The 7240-nt window shown below is 52.1% G+C and overlaps 1 long non-coding RNA gene across 3 annotated transcripts in view; it reads left to right on the top strand.

Moving 5' to 3' along the window:
• Positions 1–7196, top strand: part of LOC146584235 (uncharacterized) — a 10455-nt gene extending 3259 nt beyond the window's left edge. Inside the window, exons 2-5 of one of the 3 annotated variants that reach the window (XR_014898234.1) lie at positions 1906–2481; positions 3204–3297; positions 6158–6231; positions 7013–7196. This is a non-coding gene — a long non-coding RNA (uncharacterized LOC146584235). Of the gene's footprint in view, positions 1–1905; positions 2482–3200; positions 3298–6157; positions 6232–7012 lie in introns of those variants that run through there. The other 2 variants (XR_014898235.1, XR_014898236.1) reach the window with 2 other exon arrangements.
• The last annotated feature ends 44 nt before the right edge of the window (positions 7197–7240 follow it).

Genomic DNA, 7240 nt, shown 5'->3' with positions numbered 1-7240 from the left:
CCTGCCGGCGGGAGGCGCGCTGTGCGCCGGCGCCCCGGCCCCGGGTGGCGCGGCGATTCCCGCTGTGCGGGGCGGTCGGCGCCGGGAGCCCTTCGCCCTCTGCAGCGCGCCTGTCGGCGCCGGGCAGCAGGGTGGATCAGGCGAGGCCCATCCTGCAGTCGCCGGGCTCGGCCTGGGCTGTGCCGCTGGGATCCTGCCGTCTGTCGCGGCTCATCCTTCCGCCGAGGGCCTAGGAGCATCGGGGATGTGGGAGCTGCGGTTGCACGGGCTGCAGGCTTGGCACCGGCTCTTTGGAAGCAGAGTGGGACCGAAGGTAGAGCTTCCCGGACAGTTGGTGTATGACTAAACAYGATTGCTATTTTATGGACAAACAGCCTTGCCACACCTATAATTAGAGGCTCTGTCAAAGCACTAGAACTAAGGCAGTCCTGCTACATGGATTCTTCATTTGGAGGCTGCTATATGCATTTGTCTGTTTGTATTGGACTGGTACTGGGGAAAGGAGAAGTTGTCGTCCTTTTTTTTTTTTTGTAGCACAGCTGCTAGCACAGACTTCTTGACCTGGCATTTTGATGATAATTAAGCTGAGAATATCTTCAGTGGGGCAGGAAAGGTCAGGACTGGGGACTTGTCTGTCTGAAATACCCAAGAATGAATTGATTTTTGACTAGGGTAATTGGCCATGTTTTGTGTACGGCTCTTTCAGAAAAGAACTGTGGGGGACAGTGAGATATGGAAACTCTGACTGCTTGGTTTGTTCTGTATTTAAGTTACAAAATGCTCTGTTGCCCTTGTGTTGGAGTGCTTAATGTAAGGCACCAGTTGAAAGAGCACAACTGCGCTGTGGTGCGCAAGAGGTTAAATGCTCGTGGTCAGCCTCTGGAGGGCTAAGGAGCAGGAGTCAGTGACAGCATAAAACTGATGGAATTGAGCAGCATGGGAGAGATGCTCTGGATTCATGTGAGCAGTGGAAGCTGGAGAGCGTGTGGTTTTTGTGTTAACTCAGGCTCATGGGTTGTTGATTTGATTAGATGAGATCTGATCAACAGGTATAGTAACTAAAAGCTTACTGTAGAGACAGCCTCCTCTCACAGCAGCATGGATGCCTCAAGTAACAGTGTCTGTTTGTGTGCCTGTCTTGTTTCTTCCCCATGCCTGTGTAACTCAGTGGTTTAAACAACCTAGTGGTCTAAAATGCCTGTACTGTTAGTCTAAGTGATCTGCAGGGTATTTGAATTTCTACCCTAAAATGGAGAGGTGGCTGTATCAGTGGGGCCAGGGCCGTGCCTTCACGCAGTGGTGTTCACTGGAGGAAGTGACACTGGCTCAATGAGAGTGAAAGTACACGCTTGCTGTGGGGGCTGTTGCAGCCACAAAGCGCAGGAGGGAGGGGGTGAAGCAGAGTAGGGAGCTGCCAGCAACTTCTAAACACCTTGTGGTCGCTGTTGAAGCCGGGGCTGTGTGTCTGTTCCTGCTGGCYCTGGGGAAGGGCCTCTTTGCTTTCCTTGGCTGGGGTAATACTTCTTGTGTTGAAGGAASTTGCTCCAGCTGATGGAGGAACAGAAGGGGAGGAGGATGCAAGCAGAGATGCCAGTGTTAAATCCAAGTGTTCTTTATGCGGGAACATAAAGTTGGATCCTCTCAGCCTGTTTGCCGAGCGACTTGGCATGACATTTTGACAGTGATCAATAGCAAAAATGCATAAGCTCCTGCTCTCATCTTGCTCTGCTCACGGTGGAGATTTGAACCAAACTAGCCGGCACAGCTCTTGGAGCAGTGTAAAAATAGACTTCTTCCCCCACCCCATCCTGTTAAACTTAAAGCTGTGAGATGGATCCTGGAGTCTCATCTCTGCTGCTACAAGAAAGACCCRGTGTGTAATATTTACCGTATGATTTTCTCCAGGCAGGGCAGAGACTGCAGTCTCTGCTAATGATTTCCTGGGATTTGATCCTGCTGTGAAGGCACTGAGCAGCCGTGGATGTCCGCAGCCCCCGGGCAGTGGAGGCCATACGTTGGCCCGGGCTGATGGCTCTTTGTGGCACTGCAGGAGCTTGCATGGACTGTGCTAAATGGGAAATCAGCCAGCTTTGCTGCTGTTGAGCATATGCAGGGAGCCAGCTCTGTATGTTTGGGAGTTCGGAGGTGAAATGGAGCAGTCTCTGTTTATATAGCTGCTCTCTGGTGAAGCTAACTTGGACTGAAATTCGCCCCCGCGCGCTTGCATTCTCAAGGAGGAGCCAGACTGGGGCGACCAAATCACAGAGCAAGTAGGTGTGAAGAGAAATGAGCTCCTGGTCTCCCTTGGACTGTATTTCACACCTGATCTGCAGCTTCCGTAACCCGGGAGCATGAACGGATCCAAACATCTGAAATCCCAGTGACTCTCTGCTTTTCTGCTCCTTCCAGGATCTAAAAGAGAAGAAGGAAGTTGTTGAAGAGACAGAAAATGGCAGAGATGCACCAGCCAACGGCAATGCTGTGAGTATTGCTTGATCTGCGGGGAGAGACAACCCTTACTCCGACACCTTTTTATTCCTCTCCATTCTTATTGCTCTTCCTGTGAGCTTGTTTCCTGGCCCTGCCTGGGAGGGGACCCTTGCAAATGGCAGTGCCGCAGCATGCAGAGCCATTGAGCCTTTGGCATTTCAGATTCMACAGAAGCTACCAAGCCTGCAGGTGACTTCCATGTGTACAGAAAGGCAGGGCTGGACTTGGATCTCTTGATTCCTTCCCCAGATGCCATGTGAGATTGTGTCCAGTGCTACCTCTTTTCTAGGCACTGGAATTAAAAGAAGGGAAGGAGAGAATTGTGGGGTTTTTTTTTTCTTTCTTTCTTCTTCTTTTTTTTTTTTTTTTTAAGGCTAGATATACAATGTTACAATCAGTTGAGCAGGGAAACACTTTGTATGTAAGTAAATCTGTTGGTTTCCTATTTTTAACCTGGTAGGGAAAATTCATTCTACTGCAATTTAATGTGTCACAAGAGTCTTTGCAGTCTTTTTCTTGGCCTCAAAGCTGTAGCCCCTGAATTGCTGTAGACTTTAGATCTTTCATCCCTGAGCTGTCTGCACGCCTGGGGCTCCAGTGGGCTGGTACTTTGCTTTAGGAAAGGTGGGGACATGCCCTTCTGCTGAACATCTCTTCCCCCTTCTCCCTACTCYAGTGCATTTTTTTAAGTGATGTTTTGTCTTGCCAAGGAGAACGAGGAAAACGGAGAGCAGGAGGCTGACAATGAAGTAGATGAAGAGGAAGAAGAAGGTGGTGAGGAAGAGGACGAGGAAGAAGAGGGTGATGGTAACTTTCCTTGTTCCCCCTGTCCCATAGTTGTGGAACAGCATCCTGCCCCCTGCGCAGCAGTGTCCTATGTTGGACTATAGTCCTCTGGCAGGACCCTGGGAAGCGGAGGAGAGCTGAGAGCAGCATCTCCCCCTCGCGGCTGCTCTGGGGCGGCTCTCGGCAGCCTTGTGCGGTACTTCCTTGCTTACTCAGGCCGCCGGCGCTCTGGAGTGAAGTCAGCCCTTGACTCCGTTCCAGCAGGTGAAGGGCAGGTTCCTTCCTCCCTCCTCTGGCCAGACGGCACTGTACCGCGGCGCTGAATAAGCGCATTAGTCTTTCCGTGCGAGTAGTAAAAACCTACCCTTGACTCCTGTGATCGCAGCGGCTGCTATGACTGTGAGCCCCAGCTGGTGGGCTGAGGTGGCTTTGGACAGCTGTGCCCCACCAGGGGCAATGAGGACAGGTCATGGCCCTCACTCGATTAGCTGGTGAGGAGCAGTCTGTGGAGGGGCTGATCTGCTCCCCTCACCGCTTGCCTAGCCTTTCTTCTTTCTCTGGCTGGATGCTGTAGGGAAGCAGACGGTAACCTGCAGCTTTTCCTTGCCTGTTAACCAGTATCAGACAGGCTTGTTTTGAGCGTTCCTTGTCCAGAGTGTCTCAGATCTCCACTTCTTCCYCCGTTCCTTGAGCTAAACCCAGCCTGGTAGTGGGTTTTGGCAGCAGTGGCTAGAAATCCAGCAGTGACTTGCTGAATTGCTTTCTTCTTACCCTCCCCACTGTAATTTTTTTTCCCCGAGATCTGCTTGGATGAGTAACATTGTTTATTTTTATCACCCATTAAGGCTGGGAGAAAACCATTTTTGTTAGACTTGAATGAACTTGGGGCCCTTGATTAGCTGTTACTGGGTTAATCCCTTGTGAATTTTGGGTTAAGTGCTGACCTACTAACCTGATGAGTAGTTTTGGGAGACAGGGGCAGGGGCAGACAGGGATGGAAACTTAATGAGCTTTAAACTAGCACCTGTACCAACAGAAAGAAAGGAGTGTAAGCAGGGAAGCCTATCTCCTTTGTTGTAGTGCTCCTTTCTTGGCAGCCAGCTGTCCTCAGTGCCCTTCAGATAGGAACTGGTTCACTAGAAAGACTGAGAATTGTGGCCCCGTTCGTAGTCTGGATTTTAATCCCTGGGGACAGAGAGCACTGCTGCCATGTGCTGTCCTGAACCCACCTACCTTCAGCCTTCTTTCAGGGTGAAAGAAGGGAGGAAGTATTTGCCTCTGTTTCCCTTGATGTGTGCGGGGGGGCAGCATGCGTGCTGCATGCACGCGTGTGTGGGGGAAAGTGTTGCTTGGATACTGCTGTGACAAGCTCAAGGAGCTATCGTCCCGCAATGCCAACCCTCCTGTCGCAAGCTTGCAAAGTGCAGGCACGGTTCGGCATGCTGTTTATGGTGCTCGGAGGCCCTAATGCCTCATCTGCCCAGCATCCTGCGTGGACTCCTGTTTGTCCGTACTGACTGACCCCAGATGATCTGTGCCTGCAAGCTGCACCTGAAAAGCTGAACACTGCAGGCGAGAGATTTAAAGACAGCGATTGCAGCTCGCACCAGCTTTTTTCCAACACCTGGAACTAACTCCTGCCCTRGGTTTGACAGCAGAGGGGAGCTGAGGGTGTATTTTTCTCACCCTTCTCCCCATCCCATCTCATTATTTGCTTTGCTTAAAGCAGCTCAAAGAACTAAAAATGCTCCCAATCAGCTTGGCATTGTCACCTGACCCACTGGCCAGCCCCGTGCATGTGATGGCTGGCAGGGTGTTGATCCATCGCTCGGAGCTAATCTTGCCATTCCCAAGGCACGGGCCATGTTGTGGCTGAGTATACACTGGGGAGAGGAGAAGCAAAGGGAGGATGGGCTGACCTTAATCCCCCACGGCTGTCTATATTGTGGTGGTGGTTTAAAGCCAGCTTACCGGCCTTAACGCGGTAAGTTTTAGCAGGGTCTCCTGTTATGCAAGGGACTTCCTTGCAGCCCAGCAGTTGTTCCTCCGGGGCCTCCAGTCTTGCCCCTGACATCCCCCAACCCCACCCCTAAAACTGGCCAAACATGAAATGCTCAGTCGTTCTGATCCACTGGCCTATTTGAGCTCAAAGTGGGTCAAAGCCCAGAGCTCTCTGCTCATCCTGCTCGCTCTTGCTGTAAGATAAGTTGGTAACATTTGTTTGCTGTTCTGATAATTAGAAAGTGTTCTGACTCAGAACTAATGTGTTCTGGCTCTCTTAACTCATTAAAGATGGACTAATAGCTGCGAAGGGAAGCAGAAGTAATCTGGAGCGGTTAGGCAGAGCAGCTACTAGAAAGAGGTTTTTTTTTTTTTTTTTTTTTTCTCTCTGTTGCTTTCTTGCTTTCTTGTAATGTGATTTCAGTGCTCAGTGAAGGCGCAAGCTTTGTAGTCTGTTGCATGAATGTGACATGAGCCAGGCTTGATGGAGTTAAATCCTCCTTTCCATATCAAAGGGAAACCCCTTGACTGTCCCCCCAGTTGCCTGGGGATTGGGTTAACTGCAGGATGCAATGAAGACCTCTGGCTTAAACTGCAGTCCTGATAAGAGACTCTGCTAGCTTTAGAGAAAGGGACCCTGGATGTTGCAGTGTGGGGCTGGGCTAGACTGTAACCCAGAGGAGAGGTACAGGGTGCTGAAACCCTCTGAGAGCATAAAGAGAAACTTGGAGTTTTTCTGCTGTGGGTCAGATTACTCTTAGAGGGGGCCCTTGTCTGGCTGCTTTGTTTTGTTGCCCTCATCTGCTTCTGTAATTGCTGCAGTCTARCATGAGGGTAGCCTGGAGGTTTCATGTTCCTCCCCTTTCCCTGTCCCATGCAGGTGAGGAAGAGGATGGTGATGAAGATGATGAAGCTGAGGGAGCCACAGGCAAACGGGCAGCTGAGGATGACGAGGTAGGCAGAGCCACCTGACTCCAAGGAAAGTGTTTTTTTGGGGGGGGGGGGGCAGGATAAGGTGCTGATGGGCCAAAGATGCCAAGCTGGGCTCTGGGGCTCAAAAGCGCTCCCCACGTACTTCCTGCTCCACGCACCTCTCTGGGCCTGGCCCTGAGGGACGCGGCCCAGTTCCATTTATACCCTGGCCTGGTTAGCAAGGTGTCCGCTCTGGGTGTGGACAAGCCCTGAACCTGGGAGCCTAGGAGCAGGGATCCTCATGGTGGGCCAGGGTACAGGGGTGCTTGGATCCCTGGAGCTGGATGAGAGAGAGGCTTTTGCACTGGGAGAGACATTGTCACCAGTGATTCCTGGGGTGTTCAGGAAGCCTCTGCCTCTCTGTCTATCTCAGGATTGTCAAGCAGCCCCATGGTGTCCTGGTGCCTCCCAAGGCAGCTTGTTTGGTGATGGGGAGAAGAAGGTGGAGACACAGCATGGTCTCTGTCCAGATGTGGCTGTGGGAGCTGGCCTCAGGCCGGGAGAGCCCATCCCATGGCTTGCTGATGTTTGGGGCCGCACCTGCGGATGCTAGTGCCTTCCCCTGGGGGCACTACTCCYAGCCCCCTGGGGTGGGGGATCCTGTGATGGAGCCTGAGCCCCTGTTGGTACTGGCCAAAGCCCCTCAAGCAGGGCTGCCTTGGGACCCCGTCCAGCAGCGTATCCAGTCTCACCAGGCCCTCCCGGGCAGCCTCACAGCAGCCAGCCCTGGCTCCCCTCCCTAACGGCTTTGCTCTCCCCTTAGGATGACGACGTCGATCCCAAGAAGCAGAAAACCGACGAAGATGACTAGGCAGCAAATTATTATTATTTTTTTTAAATAAGGAGGAAAAAACAAAAAAGGCCAGCGCATCCTCTTCACCCCTGGGATCCCCCTCCCACCTGTCACAACCCTTCCCACCCACCACACATACACACACACCGCCCTTCCTCCCTGCTCCGCCGTGGTCATCCTCACCAAGTAGAGTGATCC

The sequence above is a fragment of the Rhea americana genome, unplaced genomic scaffold (genome assembly GCF_003343005.1).
Source record: "Rhea americana isolate MKP2758 unplaced genomic scaffold, rheAme1 scaffold_96, whole genome shotgun sequence".
Lineage (NCBI taxonomy): Eukaryota > Metazoa > Chordata > Aves > Rheiformes > Rheidae > Rhea > Rhea americana.
This window is presented reverse-complemented; position numbering and strand designations above follow the sequence as displayed.